Source organism: Prosopis cineraria, unplaced genomic scaffold, assembly GCF_029017545.1.
Source record: "Prosopis cineraria cultivar Desert tree isolate PC_DT_omini unplaced genomic scaffold, ASM2901754v1 PC2, whole genome shotgun sequence".
Lineage (NCBI taxonomy): Eukaryota > Viridiplantae > Streptophyta > Magnoliopsida > Fabales > Fabaceae > Prosopis > Prosopis cineraria.
Genome location: NW_026555333.1, coordinates 29,977,569 through 30,004,734, shown reverse-complemented (window position 1 = coordinate 30,004,734; position 27,166 = coordinate 29,977,569). Strand labels below are relative to the sequence as shown.

The 27,166-nt window shown below is 31.7% G+C and overlaps 1 pseudogene; it reads left to right on the top strand.

Annotated features, from left to right (window-relative positions):
• Positions 1-46: 46 nt before the first annotated feature.
• On the top strand, positions 47-25,619 carry LOC129302180 (taxadiene 5-alpha hydroxylase-like; annotated as a pseudogene).
• Positions 25,620-27,166: the final 1,547 nt, after the last annotated feature.

Below are 27,166 nucleotides of genomic sequence, written 5' to 3'. Positions count from 1 at the left end.
GGCAATATCATTATCCTTGCCTTCTCTTTAACTGGGCTTCAATTTATTGGAAGGTTGAAATGCCATCGATAAACCTTTTGAGCTTCCACAAACATGCATCCGTCTTCCTATTTCAGAAGATTAGGCCATTGGATTTGAAGGAATTGAACCTTGTAAAGCAAAACCGAAATGGAAATCCTTCTTCTTCTTCTTCGTCATCGTCTTTGTCTTCTTGTTACAGAGTTTAGCAATGATGAAGGAGAAGGAATATTCTGAGTTAGACAAAGACAAGGCCAGAGAAGCCCTTGAAAAGCTTGACCAACAGATTCAGTCTCGTCTCCTAAACTTTGAGGTACTCTCTGTTTTCTCTTTCTCTCGGAGATTAACTTCTGAACCAGCTTCACCTCTGCTTCCAACTTTGATTCGTAATTAACGATTGCGGGAATTGGAAATTGAAGTTGTAATTAGTGGTTGATTTTATTATATTCTGCAGCCTTGGAGGTGAAATTTGAAGAAGCAGAGAGAGTGAAGAGTAGCTTGAAGACGAGACAGTCAGAGAGCTAAGAGGATGAAGCGAGAGCTGGAGCGGGGCCGTAAGTAGCAGTGCCGGCAGTGAATGAGTGAATGCGAGCCGGTGAGGGAGGGAATGCGAGACCGAAGAAGTGGCGTTCGGTTTCAGATCCGATGAGCACGATGGACGGTAGAGATTTTATAAATTTTATTTTTTAATTTTATTTTATATTTATTATAAAAAATATAAAATTTTAATAAATATATTTTAAAGAATACAAATGTAATATTAATTTAAATGATTTAATTTAATATTAATTTTTTAAATTTTTTTATAAATTAATTATAAAATAAATTTATTAAAATTTTATATTTTATATTTTATCTTTTAATAAATATATAATAAAGTATGAAAGTAAAATTAATAAATTTAAACTGTTCATATTAAAATTTAAATAATTTAAATTGATCATCACTTAATAAACACCGAAACCAAATGCGGCACCTTATTTGAATATTTAATAAAGTAAAGTAAACAAGCAAATAAAATAAAAAAAATCAGGAAAAACCAATTAATTAATCAAATGTAGAATCCTTCATATTTCAAACCCCTTCTATATATTCTTATCTTTTTTTGGGGATAAAACTCTTATTGTTTTTTTTTTTTTTTGTGGTTGGCAAAAAGACATCTTATTATTTTCTAATCATATAATATTTAGTTGTAAGTGACGAATGCGCAGGGGCAAGGGGGAGCTCCCCCCCTAATACTCCTTCATATTTTTTTTTTATTAATTTTTTTTATAGAAATATGAAAATTAGTTTTTGTTCTCTCTATATTTTTTATGGTTTAAAATTTTGCCCCAATGGTGGCAAGTCTGGATTGTCACTGATTGTAATGAATCAATAATAATAAAAAAATTCATTATTTAAATTATTTTGTAAAACATTAAGATGAATTTTTTAATAATTTTCTCTCTTTTAATTATTTTATATTTCATTTAATTTTTTTAAACAAAGAAATAAAATATGTTTTTGGTAAAATAAGAAATAAAATGTTATAATATTACTTGTTTATATTTTATATAATATTTTAATATGTATTATTAAAAATAAATAATTTTAACTAAAACAGTTGAACCATAATCTAACTACGCGGTTTAACAATCGAACAGTAAACAAATATTTTATCTTATTCAAAAACCGGCCTAATTTTTAAAACCTTAGTGAAAAGATTTTAATTATTTTTTCTTAATCTTTAATTTTACATTATCTTTCTTAAAAATTTTATAATTCCACTTATCTTTTTTCTTTTAAATCAAATTCATTAAATCCCCCACCTCCGTTTCATATTCTGCGTTAAATTCTCTCAATCAAACACTTGACCTCCCTTTAGTACTTCCCCTTTTACAGTTTTGCTTTTATACTTAGCAATCCAAGTTATGTTATATATTTTATTAATATTATTTTTCGGATGATATCATTTGCAAAAAAAATATTAATGTCAAACTTCCTACTTCAAATCAAGCACATGAAGCCATTCTGGTACAGTATTATGTATTTCTTTCATAAGAGAATGACAAAAAGATTTTAAGAAAATAAATTTATTTAAAATAGATCTCAAGTGTAAAATTTTAAAAATTTATAAGTTCGTCTTTTAATTTTTTAATTTTATTATGATGAATTTATAACTTATGTTTTAAATTTTAACAGCAAAAATAATTTTGTTTATTTTTCAATCATATTAAAACTTAAAAAATAAGTTGCAAATTCATCACAATATAGTTATAAAATTGAAAGACAAATTTATAAATTTTTAAAGTTTGATACTTAAGACTTAATTTTAATTAATTGATACTTTTGAATTTATTTGTCCTTCTTCCTTTCTTTGACTCTTGAATAATTAATAAATTATTCAAATTTTGTAGTGGCCTATTTTCTACTTGTGAATGATGAATCTTCAAAACATGGACAAAAGCTTCCCCTTTATAAAAGCAGGGACAAATTAAACCACCCATCTCTGCAACACTACCACCATCTTCTTCCTTAGATTCAAGACCAGATCAGCCCCTCATTAATAACCATGGACATTAATATCTTCCTAGCTATTCTCTTTTTTCTCATCCCAATCTTCCTCCTTCTCACAAGAACCAAAACAACATCAACAACAAGAACAAGAGTGCCTCCAGGTTCTTTGGGAATCCCTATAATAGGCCAAAGCTTAGGTCTCCTTCGAGCCATGCGGGCCAACACTGCAGAACAATGGATCCAACAAAGAGTGGACAAGTACGGTCCCGTATCGAAGATAAACCTGTTCGGCAAGCCCACGGTGTTCATCTACGGCCCGGCGGCGAACAAGTTCATCTTCACGAGCGACGGAAGTACGGCGGCGAGCGACCAGGCTAAGCCAACGAGGATGATACTCGGAGATCGGACCTTGCTGGAGCTGAACGGAGAAGATCATAAGAGAGTAAGAGGAGCAATTGTACCGTTCTTGAAGCCAGAATCGTTGAAACGTTATGTGGCGAGGATAGATGATGAAGTTAGGATGCACCTTGAGATGTATTGGCATGGCAAGCAAGAAGTCAAGGTACGTCGTTGACTTCTTGTTCTGTGTTATACACAGCAAAATGAAATCTTGTGGATTTAATAAGTGGTGAAACAATGAACTTGATCCAGAAAGTTACTTAAAGGTGTAAAGTCAAGGGAAAGAGAAAGAGAGTGATCCCAAATATGTTCGTGTGATCTATTTTAATGTGCACGGTACAAATTTAAAGTTTTAACTTAAAATTTGGAGAAAACGCTATTTTTGGTTCACTCACTTTGCTTAAGTGTTGGTAGAAGTTTTTATACATTTTTTAAGTGTTTCAAATCTTTATACTTTTTTTTCATCTATAATGTTAGCCTTTACATTTTAGAAAGATATTAATGCGACACAAAGTGTTAATAATCTTGATATGTCAATTAACATTCTTAATTTTGTACTTATGTGTCAAACTAGTATTGCCATGAATTTTTTAATGAGCAAATATTTTTTAAAAAAGCCTACATCACATAAAATAAAAAGGTTAATCTGGACTCTTTAAATGTTTTTTTATTAAAAAATCCATGTCAGAATCTTTATTTCATGTGATATATATATTTTTTTTTACTTTTTTCATATTAAAAAATTCATGTTAGTATATTTATTTCATTTGATGTAGGCTTTTTTTTTTAAAAAAAATTCTCATTAAAAATTTCATGTCAATATCAATTTGATACGTAAGCACAAAATTAATAATGTTAATTGACATGTTAGTATTATTAATACTATTTATGCCACATCAAAATCTCTATGAAAATATAGGGATCAATATTGCAGATATAGAAAAAAGTAGGCACCTGGAATACAAAAAAAAAGTGTAAGGACCTATACTGAAATTCAAGTAAAGTATAGAGATCAAAAGTAATATTTTTCCTAAAATTTTTTAGAAAAAATTATTATTTTAGGAAGGTTAGTTAAAATATTTTTTTATTTTTAATTACTCTCTCTGTTAAAAAATGTAAGGTATTTTTAACCGAATATCACCCTCTAATAAAGTAGTTACCTACTTTCAAATTAAATCTATTTTTTATATTTATTTCTATTAAACATCCTATAATAAATATAAAGTCATTCATTAATAGGGACATTTTTAAAAAAAAGTAATGATTATATCTCGAAAGATTAACAATGTCTTATTTCAAACATCTAATTCTTCAAAAAAATATTTTATATTTTTGAATAGAGGGAGTATGTATTTACCAAAATAAAAACTTATAAAAGTTATAAAAGTTTCTAATGAATTAGCTCATCACCAATTAGATTAAATTTAAATAGTCCAACATTTAATATTAACATTTTTATAATTTGTATAAGTTGACTACCTAGATTTATTTTAGATGATTTATATTTAAAATTAATTTTTTATAGTTTTTATAAATTTTAATTTTGATAAATACAATTTCAAAGGTAATGATATCTTTCTAATGACCATTCTTTTTTTAAAAAAATAAATTTTTTAAAATATAAGTTAAAAATTTTAAGTCTTGATCATTCAATTTAAATATGAAGCATCTAGATCTTATGGTAGAGTATAAAAAAAAATTCAAATTAAAAATCATATCACTCATCAAGTGATGTTTGACCAATTGAAAAAAGAAAATCAAGGTGATGGGCGTAGTATATCTAATTTGCATCAGGCGTTGACTGTGTCTTATATTAGGTCAGTTTCTGTGTAATTTCAGAAAACGTGGCAAATTTGCGAAGGGAAATTATATCCAAGCATTTAAATTCATACAAATTTTGTTAAAAGAATTAATTATATTTTTGTGTGGTCAAAGTGTTAATTATATTTGAAAGCCTAAATGTTGTCATTGAAAACTAGGAATGAAGATTTCATTGGAAAAGAAGAAAAAAGCCTTCCTGAACAAAAAGTAGAAGAAAATAAATTTTATGATAATTCTATCATAATCAAATATATTATATTCTGTCCCTTCAGGACATCTGATAAAATTGAAAAGATATTAAGTTATAATATATTAATTTAAAAATTTTAAATATCTATTACTTTAACATTGTTTCTTTCAGAATTTCACAAGTCTCACTACAAGGTAATATCTTTACATTTTTTTAAATTATAATTTCTAAAAATTAAAATTCAATGTAGTTTTCAATAAACTTGTGAAATACATATATAAATTTTATAAATAATCAACACATATAAATAAGAGTTATGTTTAGTAGAAATAAATAATCCCTTGCAACAATTAAGGTTTGAATCTCCATGAGATGAGATATGTATTTAAAGTTTGACTTTAAAGTTTGACTTTGTTTTGAAAATGATTACTTTTAATAAAAAAATTTATATTTATATACAATAAAAAAAAATCAATGTATTATGTAAAATTGAATCCAGTTTTGCTCTTCAATTATTGTTTAATTACTATTAATTTGTCTTTTATTCTCTTGAGTTGCGTGCGTGTGCTTTTTATAAATATTCCTATGCCGTGCATTTGGACCAGTTCAGTTTAGGTTCTTGAGCACGTATCAAAGTCAAAATTGTAATGAAAATACTGGTATTTAAAACTTATAATTTTAAAATAACATTTTTCAATAGTAAAAATATTCTGTTAAGTAAAAAATATCTATATTTAAAACACCTACCGATAATATAAAAAATTTTAGAGCCATGTTATTATTAATTTATTGATAATATAGTTTGTTTGTTTGTTTTTTTTTAGATTTCATGCAATATACATAAGAATTATATACATGGCTAGCTAGTTGGAATGATAAATTTAAGAATTAAATTTCTAGATCAAATCCTTATTAAAACCTATCAAGTAATTACATTCCCTACTTCAGTGTTCTTGAACCTTGAAATTTCCTTTGCATCCGGGAAACGAAGGAAGTGATAGCTAGGGATAAAATGGGAAAATATAATGTTAAGTTCCTATACTTTACTCACGTTTTGCTATTAGTCTCTGTATTCTTTTTTGATATTTTTGATCTCTGTATTTTTATTTTTTATTGTTTAAGATCTCTTCATAAACAAAGTATAGGGAGCTTGAAGGGATCTAAAATAATGAAACATGTGCCAAAAATACAAAAAAAAAAAAGGTACATGGACAAAAAACACAAAAGAAAAAAGTACAAGGACTAATAACAAAATATAAGTAAAGTATCAGGACTTAAAGTTATATTTTTTTCAAACAAAGTCCACACATCATTAAGTTTTTTATGGCCAAAGAAAAGCATACCATTCATAAAAAAAAATACCAACCACCACAACCCAGAGCCAAAAAAGAGCCTCTAGCAAAATAGAACAAGCAAAAAGGGGGAAAAAGAAGCAAAAAAAAAAAAGTAAAAGTCCCCTGAAATAAAAAGGGGAAGACAGACAGGAATTCTGGGGGTTGTAACAAATCTTTCAAGCATTTCTCTCTAAATGCAGCTTGAGCACAGCGACTGAAGTATAAAGTCTTGGAATAAACTCAAATTAAAGCAAAGAGAGAAAAGAGCTTTGCCAATAGATTGACAAATTCCTACATTGGAAGTAAACAGCCCAAATCTAGAAAAGAAATTTTGTCTTTAACGGTTTTAGCTAGTAGAAGATAAACAAACAGAACCAAAAACTCTCACTTAAAGATTCCAACAATCTACCATCTGAAAACTCTGCATCAATTCCTGCTCTTGCCTTGCAATTGACCATCCAAAAAGAAACCCTATTGAAACAGGAACAAAATGAGTAAAACACAATAGATCACACACTTCTTTACAAACACAAAGGTCATGTCCAACTGGAACCACCTCCAGACTAAAAACAGAGAGCACACCAAGCAAAATAAAGCCCTCCTATAATAATACAACTTAACCTTCTTAGATCCAACTGGAACACAGCTCCCCTTCACAGATGCCATGCTCAAAAAATTGGTTCCGACCAGATCTTAATACTGCTAGCTAACACCAAAAATAGTGAATTTCTGAAAATATCTTGGCCAATAACCTTACAGATAAAAGAGAGGCAGATCACTACGTCGAGAAACAAAACTTTTTCCCTTTATGTCAACAATGGCTTTAAACAAAAAGGACAACACTAACTACAAATCATCAAGCGAATCTATAAAACTCTTCCAAATTAGATAATTAGAGATTGCAATGTACAAAGAGAAAGAAGTATACCGCAAAGAGTAGGATTCAAATCTACCCAAGAATTGAAAAAAAAAGACCTCTACAATTACTTCAAAAACCTCCATCTCAACAAAGATTACCCTCCATTATCGTGCAATCAAGGTACCAACATACTTTACCCATATGCAAATCAACCCTAGCAAACATTCCATACCAACTCTGATAGTTGACCGCCACCTTTGATACATAGATACTAATGCTCCTAAGTTTCTGCGATCACAACTCGATCTCCACCACGCATGCACCCAGACCCACACACACATCAATCTGTAGGACCAAGCTTGCGACTTGCTCAAACCTGACAAAAGCTGAGAGGAGAAACTCGTCGATCACTCTGCCATCATAGAAGAACCCTCTAGAGAAGAGGGAAAAGGAAGTCCTAGCAGAGCATACCCTGCAGGGCCACTTGCGATGACTCACTCTCACAAGGGAAATTAAACCCTAAAAGGGAAGAACCCAATCTGAAAATAGAAACTCACTCCCCTCCTTTCTTTTATTCTAAATCCATATATCATTATATATATATATATATATATATATTATATGCATAAAATATATAACTGACTATGTTAAGAACCAAACCATACATCAAGCAGTAATCATTTCAAATCCTAATCTTCATCCATCCTATTTCCCCTCTCATAAAAATGTACTAATTCTTAGGATGATGAAAGCTAAAAACAGAAAGAAAATTTTAAGGAAACAAAAAGTTAACTTGTGAACATGCTATTTTCTTGTGCTCGAAGATGTTGCCTCTGATGAAGATCTTAACATTCAACTTAATATGCTCTCTTCTACTTGGTTTGGAGCGAGGAAAACTAGGAGATAAATTTCTGGAATGCTTTCAATCAATGATGGAGGGAATGTGGTCAGTCCCTATTAACTTACCCTTCACACGCTATAATCGCAGCCTCAAAGAAAGCTCAAAGATTCAAAAACTCTTGAAGGAGATTGTGCAGAAGAAGAAGAACGAACTCAAGAGGCAAAACGGCCCTACTTCTCCTCAATAAGACCTCATCACTAGTTGATTGATCTGGAAGATGAAGAAGGAAAAGAAGTGCTCACTGAGAAGGAAATCATCCAAAATATAATGCTTGTTATAGTTGCTAGACATGACACTTCATTTGTTCTTCTGACTTTCCTTGTTCGTCTCCTAGCTAATGAACCTGATATTTATGCGGCAGTTCTTCAAGGTATGCATATATAAAATACAATATATAGGTTAAATATAATAGATATGTTTTTCTCCTTTTTTAAGTAAACGCTTTAGAGTACTTGAAATGATCTTTGGTATGATGACATTAATGTTCTTATACCCCAAGTGATTGCATTTATAACTCCTCATTACCCAGTTTATGGTTTTATTCACATTTAAAGACAAGAGCTTTCTATGAGGGAAAATAGTGAATTTGTATAAATACAATTTTTGGTTTATGTCAGGGATAAAAAATAAAAAAAAAACCATACACAAGGTCCTTTCTCCATAGGACTCATGTAATAGAGGTTGGACGTGACCATACATTTTTTGTTTTGTCATCAATAGATCTTGTGAACTTTTTGATATTTTAGATCTTTTTAGGGGGGAAACTAAGATTAAGATAGATTGTTCATCTACAAGATATAGGAAGCTCCTAGTCAATGCAAAATTTGATCTTAAGTTGAGCAACCCCATATTTTGAAGTTTTTTGAAGTTTATCTATTTCGATGCATGCAAGGCCTTCCAGGTAGAAGGGCATTGATTGAATGATTAAATTCATTGACATAAACAAATTAAAAAAAAGGAAAAATAAATAGGCCACAATTTTGGCCATTTTATCTTCAAAATCAACAATACACTAAATAAGCATATTAGGGATTTTAATATGTGGTTGCAGAGTAAGAAGAGATAGCAGAAAGCAAGTTGCCTAAAGAGGCTCTAATATGGGAAGACCTGGCCAAGATGAAGTAGTGAGTAGCAAATGAAACACTTAGGTTGTTTCCTCTTATCTTTAGTAGTTTCAGAAAGGCTGCAAGAGATATTGAGTATGAAGGATACCTCATACCTAAAGGATGGCAAGTAAGTGAATACATAAATTCTCCGTTAGTAACAAATATACAATTAGGACCTCAAAAGAGAATATATATATATTTAATTTGATCATCCACTAATTAAATCATTAAGATAATCAATATAGTGTCCTTTTAATTAATTCCATTTTCATCAATGATTTAGTTGAACCTAATTATCTGCTCATAGATAATAATTTGCCCCCAAATTAGCTAACATCTAAATTAGAAACTATACAATTTGATGTCGTGTTAGATGAAAGGGGAATAAAAGTGCAATGTTGCAAGAAATTTAATTTAAAGATATAGAAAGATCAAATTAAACATTTACTTTAATGTAATTTTTTTAGGGTTAAGGTGTAAAAATAACCATAAACATTTTTTTCTAGAAGTTCTAGCATCCTTAAATCAACAATGATGTGTGACTACTCATTAACCATACAAAAGAAGTCAATGTTCTTCAATTTGTTAAGTTTTTTATGTTTGACTATTTTAACATAGGAAAATGTTAGCTTCTTTTATAAAGTTAATCGGTACACATGTATCCTTGTTAACTTAAATATGCTAGAAGTTCTTTAGGAAAAAGTTCATGGGCATTTACACCTTAACACTTGTATTTTATCATAAAGCTAAGAGGCTTTTACTATTTTGGTTTATAGATCTTTTGGGTAACTACAATGACCCATATGGACAATAACATATTCCCTGAAGAATCAAAGTTTGATCCAAGTAGGTTTGAGAACCAGTCATCCATACCATCCTACAGCTTCATTGCATTTGGAGGGGGACATAGATTATGTCCTGGGAATGACTTTGCTAGGATTGAAACACTAGTTGCAATCCATTATCTAGTGACTCGCTTTAAATGGAAGTTACTACTTGCAGATAATTTTTTTAAGAGAGATCCAATGCTAATGCCAACTCAAGGCCTACCTATTCAACTCTGGCCAAGGAAATTGCATTAACAATCACTTCAAAAAAATGCAATTTTTTAAATAAAATTACTGATATGGGAATAAAGTAAAAATTATAACTTTTTAGAAAATACTCACCCTAGCAACCTTGTGAACTAGCATCAATTTGCATAATCACTAGTCAGTATGTATGTGCGTGTATGTAAAGTCAAAATTGTCTTAGCTTGTATTTATTACTGTAAACTTTGAGAGTTAATTACACACACAAACCCCAAAAAAAAACAAATATAATGCTTTCCAAATGTAAACCATGCCCTTTATGGTATTTACAACATCAAATTCTAGTAGTTCTGAACACTAACTCAGATCCTTTCAACCATGTAATTTGTATATGCAACAGTGAAAAAATTAAATACACTGGTAAGTTCTACCTATTAATTGGGACCTATCATTGTACCAATGTCTCTTTAATTTCATAGGCCACATCTTAAGTATCTTAACCAATTAGCTCACCCAAAAAAAAAATATGAACGCTTCAAATTTTCAAATGTACTTGTAAAATGCACTAGTTACATATACACCCAATAAAAATAAGTGATTACCTTAATGTATATAGGGAGATACCTAGGTATTAAGAATGATTATCAATTGTGTTGTAAACAACAAGAGAAATTAATCTAATTAGTTGTCTAAAAATGCAATTGAAACCTTACCTATTGTTTATGCAATTTTAGTTTTAGTAAAACAAAACAAGTGAACAATTGGAAATTTGTTTTGCAATCAATGGATGAAAGTGATCTTTAGAAGTATGATGGTGAAGAAATCATCATTTAACAATTAAAGGGTCAAATGTCACTTTTGAGCTTGAACTTTCATGTAGAGTCTGTGGATGTCCTAAACTTGATTTTAGGTCATTATTATACTTGAATGTTTGAAATCACCTATGTCATTACCCCCCCACTCTACACAGTTAATGGTTTTATTAGTGGGTCTCACACTTTGCTAAGGTGGCACACCATGACTTACTAAAAATGTGCACAAGAAGGGGATGGATTAGGCTAATTAAACTTTTAAACTTTAAATGAAAATGATGGATAGATTAGATAGAAATGATATCATCAATATTTTGTTGAGAAGAGAGTGGAAGATAATCAACACAGCAAGTTTATCCTAGTTTTGCCAAACCTCTTGCCTATGTTCAGTCCTTAAGTCTTACTAGTTGAGATTTTTCCACTATATCCTTTAAGATTGATCGAGGTTCTTAGATGCCTCAGTACGTGACATTTGCCTTGACATCACCAAACTGTTCCACATGCATACACAAGTAATTAAGAGTCCTTAAACCCCTATTACCATAATTCATAAATACTAAAAATGTAGAAAATACTTCTTTAAAAATAATTGAGATCTCAAAAATTATTTAAAAACATGTTAATTCTATACAACACAAGTATTTATGCATAATGGAAGCATTTAGGAATACATAAACACTATATAATAGAAAACAGGGGCAAAATAGTCATTTCTACCCAACTGGATCTATATGCCTCGACATGTGACACATGCATTATGACATGTGGCACAAAGAGGGTGATCTCACATTTTTGTATCATGTGCCGCATCACACGTACTTATGACAGCATAAAGCTATCATGAATAGCTTTTTTGCACGAACTTTAAATGTGTGCCATTTCTACATACTATGTCCAATTGGAGTAATTTAGGCCCCCAAATATAGCTTTTTTCATTGTCTAACTAAACATAAGTTTCACCTCAATCTAACATTTCTTTTGATAATTGGATAAATAAATGCAAAATGATCACTTTATGTCATTTTCCCTCAATTGAGCATCTCAAATCACCACCTTGTGCCATTAGCTATCACTAGAGCCTTGACCACATCCAATGAGACATTATTCACATGATTGAGAAATTATATCAACTAAAACACAATCATAATATAATTTGGCCAACCAAATGCCATTTTCCATAACAAAGAGGGTCATTTTGCACATACTTACACATATTCACTTTTTGGCCAAATTTCACACATCATCAAGTCACAAGACATACAACCATGTACTTGCACTAGTATCTCAGCCCTCCTTTTCAAATTTCAAACGATTACACATTACAAAGCTATACACATACAAATCATACAAGTACAGCCAAAATCATGCATGCATTCTTATGGCACCTTATACACATTTTATTTACAACATTACAAATTCATTACACAATCTCAAAGGGGCAACACAGTAGACCAGCTATTCCTAGCTCAAATCTTTCCCTACACTCTTACCAATATTTGAACTTGTAAAGTAATAACCACAGGGTAAGACAAATGTCCTAATAACTAAAATAATCCAAAAATATCTATTAACAAGTAAAATTGTAAACATGTAAATATAACAATATCTATTTACACATTAATACATATGCATATAGTTATATAGTAAATAACACATATATGATCATACTATCTAACCAAACCTCCACATATACCTTTGATTGAATTCATAGGCTATACTCTGGACCAATTCTATATAAATTAATCTGAGCTCACCTTTCATGGTAAAACTACCTAGCTAAAGGTATTTTGTCCTACTTTTAGACTATGTATTCCCTCTGTCGCATACATGCAATTGGGGTGTTGTTACTCCAACATCACATTACATAGATGCTAAAGAGCATAGTCTCCAATACTGCACCCATATAGGCATTAAGGAGAAAAATTTTCTAACATCATACCCTTTTAGGCATTAAGGAGAGTATATGCCTCTCCTAGAGTGCCAAGATGTTAATATTGCCATATAAACTTTTATGCTACTTCACCTAAGTTGAACTCCCACCCTTTATCATGATAATGTCTTTTACATATAACATATCGTTTCTATATTATATCATTAATACTCTTCACAATTTGCCTTTTAAACAATTTTCTTTTAGCATGCAGTTATAAATCAACACTTATTTCAATTTCCAAAATCATGCAAGTTGAAATCATGCCATTGTATAATTTCAATTTCCAAAATCATGCAAGTTGAAATCATGCCATTGTATAATAACATATATTATATCACAAAATTTTACTTATAAATAGTTAAACTAGCTAATAGACAGTATAAATTATCCGGTTACCTTAACTCTTCTATTTCTAAAAGGTTATCGGTGGTACTCTTTTCCTTTTCTACTATCGGTTGATCAAAATATTCATGAGACACTTTAATCTACATAATTAAGCACTATATGTTAATCTTAAATTGACCATAAGTACTTATTAATACAATTAAAATAACATAAATCTAATCATTTTCATTAAGCAACTTAAGTCCTAACCACCCTCTATAAACCTTCTACAACTTTCATTAGCCTTCGTATAATTCATATAGGATTCTCACACTTTTAAAGCTCCCAATTTAGGCTAAATTGAGCCTATAGTTTTAAAGCTTAACCATTAACCATAAACCCTTTACAAATCCTTAATTTAAGTCCCAATAGCCCTTTCATGACTATTGAGTCAAAAAAAGACTCTTTCAAACTGCCTAATTCAGTTTTTCTATATCTCAAACTAAGACAATAGGGCAGAATAGGAAAGTAGGGAAGTATAAAACTTACATGATAGGCAATAGGTTAGAACAAACTCCCAGGTGTTTGTGATCACTTGTCCTAGCATAGAGATGCTTCTTCCTCTTCTCACTATCATTCTTTTCCCTTTTTCCTTCTCTCTTTACTAGCTGAGCCATGTTACATATATTCAAAATTTTGCTCCAAGTATTGTGACGCATTATGCATATGTCGTAGCATGTGGCACAGTGAGAGAATTCTCACTATAGCTTACACACTTTACTATGGTTCGCAATTCTTTGACTCGATCTTAATCATACAATTGTCCAACAACTCAAAATATCAATTCACCATCTAAAACTATGATTAGCATAACTAATTTATCCTTAATTAGCAATTAGTTTCCAAATTAAAATTTAGGATGTTACAGAGTACATAACAGACTCTTTAAGTTTGAAACATTCCCCTTTATAATGGTAATTAAACACCCATTTAAGTTCTCTAAACTTAAATCTCTATTCTCAAGCAAGAAAATAGGGTAAAATAGAGTATAATCACACAAGTGATCAATTGATATAGCAAGACTCTCTTAAAATAGTAGATTTGTAATCAATGAAGTACAAGAAAATTAATGAAATTGATCAAAGTAGTTAAGAGTATTGAACAAATAGTATATCTCTTTAGTCTTGTCTTTATAAATGAGTTGTATTTATAGTAATTGAGCATGAAATGTCTGTTAGACTCATTAATCTTTTAGTTGCATCTTGAACTTAGTCATGTAGAAATAATAATTGCTTTTTCCTATGATTATTAATGCCAACAATATTAAGTTACCTGGAAAAGATGGAGGAAAGAAGTTTTTTCAACCAGGTTACATGTTTTAGGCTAAAATGGTTGAAAAGAAATTACGCATTAAATGTTCTAGCATTACTACCATTTAGCACAATTTCAAAAGTAATAATAGTTTCAAGATTCAGATGAAGAAAATAGTTGGGTCATTTTCAAGCAAAGAAATACTTTTGAAATTGACAAATTCACGTGATTTTAGAGTTTAGATTATATAAACAATATCACATAAATTCATGAGTTCAAGAGAAAAGAGTGAAATATTGAATTAAAAGAATAAAATCAAAATTTATGGCTCTTGGTCTTTGTTTTTCCTTTTTGCACCATTTATTGGTGTGGTAAGCAGTGGAGTAGGTTAGACTTAGGCTCTAATTTGATAGGTATGCAGTGCTAGGTGATGATGTTCCCATCACCATCCATTAGTTACTGAGTAGTACAGGTTAGCTCTTCGATAACTTAAAGACCATATTTACTTAGATAATTGCTCCTCCCTTTCCCTTTCTCATTTTAAGGCTTCCCTTTTTTATCACTCTATAGATGGGGATTTAGAATGAAAGTACTAAGGAAGGATTGTAATAGCACCAAAGAGTTATTTTGTAACTAACACCTTAACCTTTACTATCTTTTAGATTATTAGTAGCTTAACTCCTAATAGGGAATTGAGACAGAGATCAGATCAAGTAGCTCTTATTATTGTTATAATGTGTGAAGGTTTTTTATTACATTACTCAGTGGTATCAAATGATTAAATCTTAAATAAGTATAAGTACTTGTAAAGATTAGAGAAAGTCATCTTCAAAAATCAATTACAAAATCTCATGCTGAATAAGAAAGGAAACTTCTTCCAATTGATCAAGCATATGATCTAGTAATCCCTATTTGTTGAAACTACTCTAGCTGTTGTGAAAAGTACACTATTTTGTAAAAGGGAAACTACTCTATCTACCCAAAAACCCTTAATTTGAGCTTTAAAATACACTCTTTTGTAAGTATCCATTTCTATGTCCCTTTTAGAGCTAAAATCTCAAGTAAACCTAAAATATGGGGTTTCATAAACTTTAGAGATGGAAATAGATAAGAACATTATGACTAAAGGCGTTAGGTGGAGCTAAGGTTTTGAAAGGAATGATATGCCAATAGTTTTGGTCTCGGGTATTGCTGGTTATCCTCTCATAACAAAGCAACTCCTGAAGAAAACTAAAACTATAGAATCACTCCCCAATCACCCTAATGATGATAAAAGGGATGAAAGAGGAAGGCAAGGCTATTAAGGTAGAAGAAAATCACATATATAAGGAGTAGCCATTGAATGTAGTTATTGTATATGCTTGGCTAGATTTCTTTGAGTTTTGTCTACAATAAGATCAAAGACTAAGAGCCACCCACTTAGAAGGAATAGTCGAAAGTTTCTTGTAAACAAAGACCCGATTCTATAGATCGACACTAGATTCAATGATCACTATCTTCCTAAAATTGACTTTTAAGGAAAGCCTTGCTTCTAAAGGTTATGGTTTCACGTTTGCTTACTTGAAAAAGTAAGGACTAATTCATACCTAATTCCAACTATGATCCTAAAGGCTAAAGCTTCACATTTGACTTGATAACTCCTTTCACTTCTCCTAAGGGCAGGGATTATGGATTGAACTTCAATGAAGAACTTGGTAGGACCCTCCCTTTCCTTCTAGGGCATCTAGATAGTGAAAGGTTATCCCTTTACAATGTTGGAAGCTAAGAAAAGTCATGGAGTTGGCTAATTATGCTCACGTAGAGCTCAGGCCTAGAGGTGGTGGTTGAACTCATAATAGAGTTTAAGAGCGAGCAAGACTAGCTTGGTTAATGCAATAAGAATTGAATTCTTGCAATAGCAAAGTGCTTTGCCCATGCTACTTTCTACTGCCTAAGCAAAGAAGGGATTTGTGCTTGTATGTTAAGATCGAGGGACTTTATCTAATCCATACAGTGAAAGATATTTGTAGTGGAACAAACTCAATCAATATATATATTTATTTATTTGCTTTGATACAAGGCCTCCTAAGGTACCATCCTAATACTTGAGTGGTAGTTGTTATTATAAGAAAAATTGACTAATGGTAAATGATTATCTCAACTACCTGGTAGTTCAATGGCATAAGACCTTAACATATCCTCTAAGGTTTAGATTGCCCTCTTAGATTGCCCAACAATTTAAGGGTGATATGCCGTGCTAAATCTCAACCTCATGCCCATAGCCTTTTGTAGTGCACCCTAAAAGTTTGAAGTGAATCTTTATGGTCTAACATAATATTTGAGGGTATACTGTGCAGCTGATTATCTCTTTAACATATATCTTGACAAACTTCTTAAGTAGGTAGGTGAATTTAATAGCAAAAAAATTAGTCGGTTTTATGAGTCGATCTATGATCACCTAAATGGTGTCATTTCCTAAAGCTATCCTTGATAGTCTGGTGATGAAATCTATATAAATAATATCCCATTGCTACTATGGGATATATAAAGGTTGCAGTATTCCTACTACCTTTTAATGTTTAATCTTGATTTTTTGACATGTCAAGCATCGAGAGACAACTTTTGTCCCTTCCTTCTTCATTCCTGGCCACCACCATCCTCTTTTCAAGTCATTGTACATCTTAGTCATACACATATAAAGGGTATATTTGCTCTTGTGAGCCTGTTATAAAAGGATATTCATCAATCTTGAATCAATAAGTACTGATAAGGATAGTCGCTTACCTACCAAAATAGTCCCAGACTTAACCCTAATATAGTAGAATGTCAACTCTAGATTGTTTCCTAGTGAGTGTCTCAACTCAATTATGAGGTTAATTACTGAACAAGTTACCCAATTATTTCAGAGTTGATTTCTAAAAGCCTAAATTTTGACTAAGGTTATCACTACCTTAGCAAAATAATACTAAGTTACACTAATGTAGTAATAGTGTGAACTTAGGTTATTCTTCTATGAGGAGGTTTAGTTAGAAAATTTAGGTTAAAGTGTGCTACAAGTTAAATAGAGTTTGGGATAGATTTAACCTTAAAACTAATAATGCTATTTAACCTAATTTTAAAGGGAATGGAATGGGTGTGAGTAAACCTATTAGAAGAAGGAACTCTTATATGGATTTAGTTACCTATCCTTGTTTGATTTCAACCTAGCTAGTTTGGTCTCCTCTCTCTTCTCTTTAGTTTTAGTCACTTAATTAAATTTACCAAGACTTAGCTAATCTCTTGACCAACCCTAGTCCAAGATTATGATCTTAGAGTATGCCAAAACCTAGCTAGCAAGAATCCTAACCAAAGTGTTACAAACATGAGTTAATTAGGTCAAGTACATATGATGAAATCAACATGCTCAAGATTATGATTCATGAAGATATTCACATGAATTCAAGTTGGCAAAATTATGACAAGTAAGAAAACATGTTAATTTCATCAAGCTATATGAAGATTATGATAGAACTTAATGAGGCCAAAATTCTAGTGCTCAAAGAAACAAACATGAAGTTGTAATAACCATCTCTAAATCATATGAACCATTACTTGAGATTACAAGATCAAAGAGCTATAGAAATTTGTAATTCTAAAGAGAGAAATGTAGAGATACAAGTTTAAAACTAGCTAAAAAATAATACAAAATCAAGGCTTCCTCCTCCTCATAGTGTAACACTTGCCCTGAGTATTATCCAAAAATCACACAATTCAAATAAACTAAATGTGGTTAAGGAGTTGATCCTAAAACCAACTTAGAAAACAAATCATTTAAATCAATAAACAAATACATCATAGCAAAATAATTATTTAAAGCCTTTTAAAAAAAATTTATAGGTTCTACCTATAGCGCACGGAAGTAAGCTAGGTGAAAGCAGGGAAAAAAGATGCTGTCATGACAGCATTAAATTACTGTCATGACAGCCCTCTCGGGCCAACTTTCGAGAGATGCCGTTATGGCATTTGACCTCCGATGAAAGTGATTTTAAAGTTCACACGTCATTTTTAATGATTACTAGTAGTACACCAAATTTCAAGAAGATCTAATGGTCGGATTAAAAATTGAACATGCTATAAGTTTGGTCATTTTTGCTATCATGACAAGCTGTCATGACGGCACCTCCGAACTAACTTTCGGAGTGCACCATTTCATCATCCAACCTTTGATTAGAGTGATTCTAGAGGCCACATGTCACATTCAAAGGGTACTATAATTGTACCAAATTTCAAAAGAATCCAATACTTGGATCAAAATTCGTGCATGTCTCAACATCAATCCTGTTGTCGTCATGACAGCAACATGACAGTACCTCCGGACCAAATTCTAGAGTGTGTCATTTCTCCGTTTGGTGTCCGATCAACATGATTCCAAATCCCACACGAAGCTTATAAAAATTTTTATTTGTGACCTAAATTTTAGATAAATCCAATGGTCGGATTGAGATTTAGAAACTCAGATGTAAAAGTGCAGTTTTTTAGTAAAAACCATTTTCAAAATTGTCCAAATCTCATCCTAAAGGTCACAAACTTGTGGGAACACTTTGGACAAGTCAAATAGGACTAAAAATACCTAATAGAATATTCAAATGATAGAAAACACCCATACATTAAAATTTGACCACCCAGGTGCTATTTCCCAAAATAGATCCTAAACCCCCAAAATGCATAAATTATACAAGAGTGGTCAAAAATCGATCCAAATACCATGTATTTATGTAATTACACATACTAAACATTTTCACTTAGATCAGAGCTCCTCGTGGGGCCCACGCTCCTACTCTCTCTATCTAAGGTACATATTTGCCTTTAGCATACAATTTACAATGCAACCACTTTGCAATTGTGGGTAGAATCACACATATTCATATATGTACACCAAAATAAATATTTGCTTGTAGTGAAAACTTGGTTTATTAAATAAATCCATCAAAACCACATACCATAACCAAGTTTCTTAAACAGAAGTTTATAAGCGGCAAAAATTCATACACAAGCACACAATCAACACATATTCACATATTTGTATAGTCACATCCTACTGGCACTCTAATCCTAAATACATTACAATGTACTTGCTCAAAAGAAAGGATTATTCCAAGCAAACCCCTAGCTTAGCTCTTTTCCCCATCCACCACTAGATCCTTCCCTTGGGCTTGTAAATATTGTAAAGAAATCGGTGAGACAACCACAGTCTCAGTAACAGAGAAATCGATATTCCTTTTTACAAGGAAAGCCATAGTTAAGTAAATAAATAATAGATTCAAAATAATATATGATTAACTAATTAAAATGCTTGAATGCATGAGATAGGCCGATATAACCTTTTCTAACTAATAGAATGCCCCCCGGTACTTTTTAGTTTGTAGGTATACCTTGTACCCACTGTACCTCCATAGGCACAACATATAAACCAAGGCATGATCTGATCTATCAAATCCTCTATGCCCTTTTAACGTGAATTCTAAGCAGTCAAAGCTAACTCCCTCCTAAATCCAGCCCGACTTACTCTCTATGTGAGGGCTACCTTGGCTTAGGCACTCAACCTCACACTTTATATGCTGGATTTCCTCTCCCACTGAGAGGTGTCGAACACTCAATCTATTAACCACTTTAGTGTACTAAGCCCACAATATGAAAGGCAACATTGAGTACTGATAATGAACCATAGAATATCACAAGACCACATCTTTCCATTAGTAAACTCCCATAGAGATCATGCCTCCTACCCCTTTTTCTACCTTTCCCAAGTATTGACCACTTCAACCTTAAGGTAGTATAACACTCATAATTCATCCCTTAAGCGATTCTTTAGCCTATCTAAGGTACCAAACCTAGTTGCACTTCCCTAAGTGCAACTCCTCTTTTTTTTTTTAAGATCACAATACATGTTAATAATCTTATTTTCATAAGCAACATCATTATTAAATAGATAGTAAACATAGATGCATTATTATTAAAGCAATACCCCCATAAACCTTTCTAAAACACATTTTATTTGCATTCAATTATTTAAAACATGTAATGCATGCTAGATAATATTATCTACTCAAAAATAGCTAAACAAAGCAATAAGAAATATAAATTCTCTTGTTACCTTAACCCTTTGGTACTAAAAGGGTTCCTCTTGTACAAAATAAGACTTGGCTTGTTTCTTAACTTCTCAATAAGTTTTACTAACAATTCCTACAACATATAAGTGATCCATATCACTTATCATGACAAATAGCATTAATGAAGACTATAACTCATACCACACAACTTGGGTTAATGAGTCATAATCCATTTTAATGGTCCATATATTAAACTGACCATTCACATAATATCACTTAACCACCAAAACCATTTATTAACCATCACTAGGCTAATTTTCAATTTATATAATTTTTAATCAATTAAAAAATTTCACTTAGTGTCACTAACTTTCACCATTAGCCCTTATAATAACAACCAAACCTTAATTTAAATCTTATTGGGCTCAAATAGTAAAATTATAACTAAATCAATAGACTTAAACCATTGAGGAGCAAAACCCAACCTCTTGAGGTTTAGCTTTTGTCTTAAAACTCTATTGTTCATCTAATTACCCCCTCAAATCATTAAGGCATCATGTAGAAACTCAAAACAACCTTCCAAGGACCCAAGAAAACTAAAGCTTACAAAAATAAATCATTTTGGATTAAATTTCAGAAATTTCCTTTTCCAAAATTGAGGAAAACAAAGATAGAGGGAAGAAGATTGAAGTAGGGAGTTTACCTATCGTGTAACCGAGCTTGCGACGGCAGCAAAGCCTCCTAGATCCGAGCCTAACTTTCTCTCTTTCTCCTCTCTTCTTCCTCTCTCTCTCTCTCTCTCTCTCTCGTGTGTTTGTTTCTTTCTTTGTTTAATTTTGTTTCTGTTCATTTTCCTCTTTAAAATGCTGATCTAACACTTTAAGGAAAATTACAAAAAAGGGCCCAACATTTTTTATTATAGCACAAAAGCCTAGGTCAACTTTTGATAATTTTTTCCATAGTTAAAAATCAAATAAAACCAAACTTCTGTTGAGAAAAATTTAAACTCTAGACCTCTATCAAATTATCCTTAATTTTAATTTCATTATAGATATTTTATTTTATTTTTAAAATAAATTCGAGTCTTAAAATTTTTGGGATGTTACTCAAAGTACCTCCTTAAAGAATATAGCCTTGCATTTCCAAGTGATGAACAAGATGAAGCTTCAATTCCATGGTTGAATCTTCTCTTGAAAATCACCCCTGGCAAGTAAACTTTGATCCTTAGGAAAGCTCTTAGGTTATGTAGAGGAAGATGAGAGAAGAGAATGATGTGATTGTTGTGGAATTTGTATGGTTATATTGATAGATATGGAGGAGAGAGATTAAAAGTGTAGAGAGAGAGAAGCGAGAGAACTTTATGAACTTCAAGATGAAAATCTAAAAAAAATGTGAGTGATCTAAAAAATCAATCCTAAGCTCACTAAAACCTGTTTGGCTAAAATTCCTAGGGTTATGACTTGCTAAACAAGTTGCCAAAAACTAAACACAAGTGATTAGGTCAAGTGATGTTAAAGATAGTCTAGGTTACAAGTTAACTTAGGTGATAATTTCAATATTACTCTTCTAATCTCATATGTATATGGACTTGTTAAGCATTTGTGTTCCCCTTAATTGCCTTAGAATTCATGCCTAATGCAATGCAAATTCAGATATGAAATTAGTCTTCAAGCTTCTCAAGCACATTGCAATTAGCTTGAGCTTTGACAAGTCAACTTGATCCATTGTGTGTAAGTGCATGGTGAACTCTTATACGCCTCTTTAGCCTTTTGAAAATCACATGCAAAGCCTCTCATTCAGGTCTGAAATTTCATACATTAAGCCTCTCCATGTGCCATGCCAAGTCTTGGAACAAGTCTCTTCCATGCAAAGTGTCACCTAAGATAACAACATGAAATTTAACTAAGTTATTTTGCACATGTGCTATATATGAAAATACATAAACCCTAATGATTTGTAAAGGAATTGCTTCTTTACAAATATCAAATCCATATAGTATTGATTGTTCTTGCATTAATGGAGTTTCATGTGAGATTTGTAAAGAAATTGCTTCTAGATTGCTTGATGAGGATTCTCCTTTAGACATGTTGATAGGAAATTAGTCGCTTATCCTCAAAATTACACTAAAGCTAACCCTAATGCAATATAGGGCCAACCCTAGGTCATCTCCCAAGGAATGGTTTTAAGTCTAATTGAAAGTTATCTAGTGAAATAAATCAACCAAAGTTTGTAGGAATTTAGTTATCTAGCTAATTATCTAAACTAATTACCTAATGTGCAAGTAATTAAAATGCTAGTGAAAGTGAGTGAAATGAACTTCTCTTTTTACAATAATGGAACCCTAGAGATTAGTTGATTTTGGACTCATTATCTTCTCATGATTAGGCTAAGTTTAGCTTCCCTTTCCTCTTGACTAAAGCTATCATGACTTAAGAAAATTATCCTAAGCCAATTAACCTAATTAGCTAACCTCCCTAGGTCTTAGATTAAAGTCCCTAGTTCAATTAACCAATTGGTGAAGACATTAGCCAAGTGATTCACTCAAAATCCTCTCTCAACAGCCATGGTCAAACACATAAATTGAGCAACCACAAGATTATGTCAAGCTACTCAACAACACAAGTATTAACACCACAAGATTATGTCAAGCTACTCAACAACACAAGCATTAACACCACAAGATTATGCAATATTAACACAAGAAATTCACTAATTGAAAAACACAAGATTATGTGCCAAACAAAGAGTGGCAAAATTCAGTCATGGCTGTCCAAGGAAGAAATTAAATGAAACAATCCTCTCTCTTTACATCAACATCAAATTCAAATTAGAATTTATAAGCTAAGATGATTAAACCCTAGATCAAGGAATCTAACCATCTAGTAAAAAGAGAAGAGGATAGGAAACAAAAGAACTTAGCCAATTTGAAGCTCAAGACTCATCCTCCATCTTCATCTCTTTAGGATTCCACAAAGAAACTTAGCCAATCTTCATCTTCAAGAACCCTAGTGATTACTTGTGAAGGCCAAACTCCATAGCTCTTGAATGATGGAAATGAGCTTCAATCCTTGTGAAAATGGAAGGGATGGAACGAAAATGAAGAGAGGAGAAGAATGGTATGAGTTTTGTGGAGGTTTGGTGGCTGAAAATGGAGGTTAGGGTGCTGGAAAATGAAGAACAAAAGAGAGAAAATGAAGAACACTATGAACAAGAGAGAGAGAATGTGGAAGATGAATGAGATATGTGTTGGATCCCATTTGGGACTTAAAATGGCGTGCTCCTTGGTGTCTCCCATCAGCTGAAGCTTAATTAAAATAAGGAAAAAGAAATTAAAATGTAAATGGGAGCCTTGTCACACTTGCAAGGTGGCAACTTCCTATTGGTTTGTAGATGATTCCAATGTGTGCCTAATTTCCCATGTGTCATCCACATCATTTTAGCTGATCTAATCCCTCAAAATAATCATAATTCACGTGCAAACCATCAGCCATTGTCCTCAAGGAGTGTTGACCTCAATTGCCCAATTGATGCACAAGTCACATGCCACCTATGTCACATAAATCACATAATTCAATTAAATAGCATATGATATAATAAAATCTAATCCATGTCCAGAATTAAATTCATAATTAGAAGGGAGAATTTATTAAATTAACTAAGTTTCAGGCTGCACAAAATTATATAAAAATTTTCACACAAAGGCAAACCAAAAACTAGGACAAACTAAGACACTTAAGAAAGTATTGACTTTTTTATTTAATTACTCCCAAACTAAAATGAATTTTAAAAATATAATTTCACCATTCATCAACTGGACATAAAATGCACTTTGTCAATTTTTCTTGTACATTTTCTCAAAAGTTTTTTTTTGAACCAAAATGCCCCTAGTGCACTGATCTTAGAAACTTAGGCAAAGTTCCAAATCTAATGCAATGTGTGCACTTGAAGGTGATAAATTATTAATAAAATGGTCCTAATTGACAAATAAAAGTGGGTAACAAATGTGTTCTATCACATGTCTCTTGTAGATGATTTGGATTTATCTTCTTTAATGTCTATGCTTTATCATAAGTAAGGTATTTCTTCTTGTCTTATAGGTACCAAGGGCATAGGCAACCATCCTTTTCTTGATATTCTTTAGATTCCCAAGTATGAGGATGGAAGCTTATTCAAAAGAATAATTGAGGCCTTGAAAACTATCAAGACAAGTGAGGATAATGTCCAAGAAAAAAGGGAGGCTAAGAAGATGCATGAATGGGTAGATGAAGCAAGTTGCTCAAATCTGAAAAAATTTCCAGCATTACCGTTTTGTGTAGATCTCATCCAAGACAAGGGATTTGAGGAGGAAAAAGGCAAAGCAAGGATATGCAAGGACTTAAAGATAACATAAGATGACAAAGAGATGGAAATTCAAGGAAATGATTGTACAAAGCCTAATGGTAATATAGAAGGTAATGATTTTAGTCTTGATGAATTTAATAATGAATTGGCTTTGTTTTAAAGTACTTATTCCAGCTCTTTAATCACTTGTTGTTTAAATGATGCTCCTTGCTCTATTTACTTAAAAATTAATTCCTTTGTCATTGAAAGGAATAGAACTTCCTTAAACTCAAATGTGCTTGAAGAAAGGTATTTTATTGATTTTATAGGTACACATATGGACGTGGTTGAAATTGATGGTGAAGTTGGAGGATTTGCACTTGAATTGGAAGAGGCCATGCCACTTAATAGAAGCCCTTCATAAGCTCATGTTCTAGATTTTCAAGATTTTCCTCAAACTTATGAAGAGCTTGTTTGTGATTCTTTCAAAATGATCATTTCATGTGATCTTGTACCCGATATCATTAGGATGAGCTTCATTAATATCTTTACAAATTTCTTCTTTACAAATACTCAATTAAAGTTGTTTGATAGGTAAGCGTCATTAATATCATTAGGGTTTGAGATATTAATGAAACTTACCCACCAAAAACTTGTAAAACGCTCAATCACTTGTTTAGATACCTTAAACAACTTCTATTGAGTTAATGGATTTGGGCCCATAACCTATATGGATTAACAATCTTCTCCCACTTGCAAACTCTAACTATAAACTTAAGAAAATGGATTAGAAAGGGAGAAGAAGAGGTTAGGAGACTTCTTCTTAGGGTTAGATGGCTTAGAAACACCTTCATTCTTCTTGGAATGGAAGCCCTAGCAAAGCTCTCCCAATGTTTCTCATTTTCTCCTTCTTTCTCTTCTAATTATTGAGTCTATTCTATGAAGGCTTTTTGTAGAAAACATATCTTGTGCCATGGCATCTGCCCCATGTGTCATAGCATGTGATACAGAAGAGGCTACTTCTCATCTTCTTGCCCTGTGCGATGCGACATGTGGCATAAAGCCTTCTTCCTTTGTTTTTCACCTTTTTTTGATGCCCAAGTGAGCCAATTTCCCTTTGGCCTAAATTTATAGCTAAAATAACACCAAAAATACTCATTAGTCCCCTCTGATTACATACTATATAAATCCTACTTATTTTTGCTTAATTAGGTTGATTATTAGGGGGTTAATTATTAGGATGTTACATTGCTCGTGCTAAGGCCCTAAATTGCTGTGAGTGACTGGCATCCTTTCTCCCCTCTTAAAGGATGTAGGATATACAAAGATAAAGTTAGCCTAACAATATAATAGCCTTATAAGAAGAAGCACCATAACAATGTATATTGCTAACCAACTATATGTAATGCATCACACCAATCACGTATGGAATCCAAACAACGTGAACTAGCTCTAACAAAAAGTTTAAATTGGTAACATAAAACAGATCCTCAAAACATAAGGCTTTGATACCAAAATGTAAAATCTAAATTTTCAAACTTATTTTTTACAAACTAATATGTTATTAAACCAATTTAATAATATTGAATACTTATCGTGCTAGAAAAAAAAAGACTGCATGGCAATGAAAGAATAAAATCTCCTTTTAGAAACCTTACCATGGTAGAAAAGAGTTTATCATATAAATAAATCATTTCAAAATAACCTACCTTGGTAAGAAAGATATACCATGGTAGATATAGTTTAACATAATAAATAAACTTCACCATGGTAATTAAAATAACAATTATAGTAAGTTATATATTAAAAAAACAATATGAAACCATTTACATCAAGAGATCTTATAGAAACAGTCAACATTCAAAATCAAGTAATGGTTTTGAAATTAGAATTAAGCGTAGAAGTATGACTCCAAGGGTGGCAAAATCCTAGACAATTTCTAAGCACAAATTTTTGACATAACAATGTGACCAAAGCATACATCCCAATCGATATAAAATAAATCATGGTTAAGTCATAACACTTTCTAAATAATAAGTTGTTTAATAATACCCAAGACGAGTCTGAACAATATTCACATCCATTTAACATTTACCTATAACTAGGAATAGTCTTAGGATGTACATTTTTTCACAACGTGATCACATCTATACAACCTTACTAATTACTCAATTATCCCAAGCAAATTTGACTATATCACTAATATCTCAAAAAGCAGTTAGGATCATAAGGGGTAGACAACA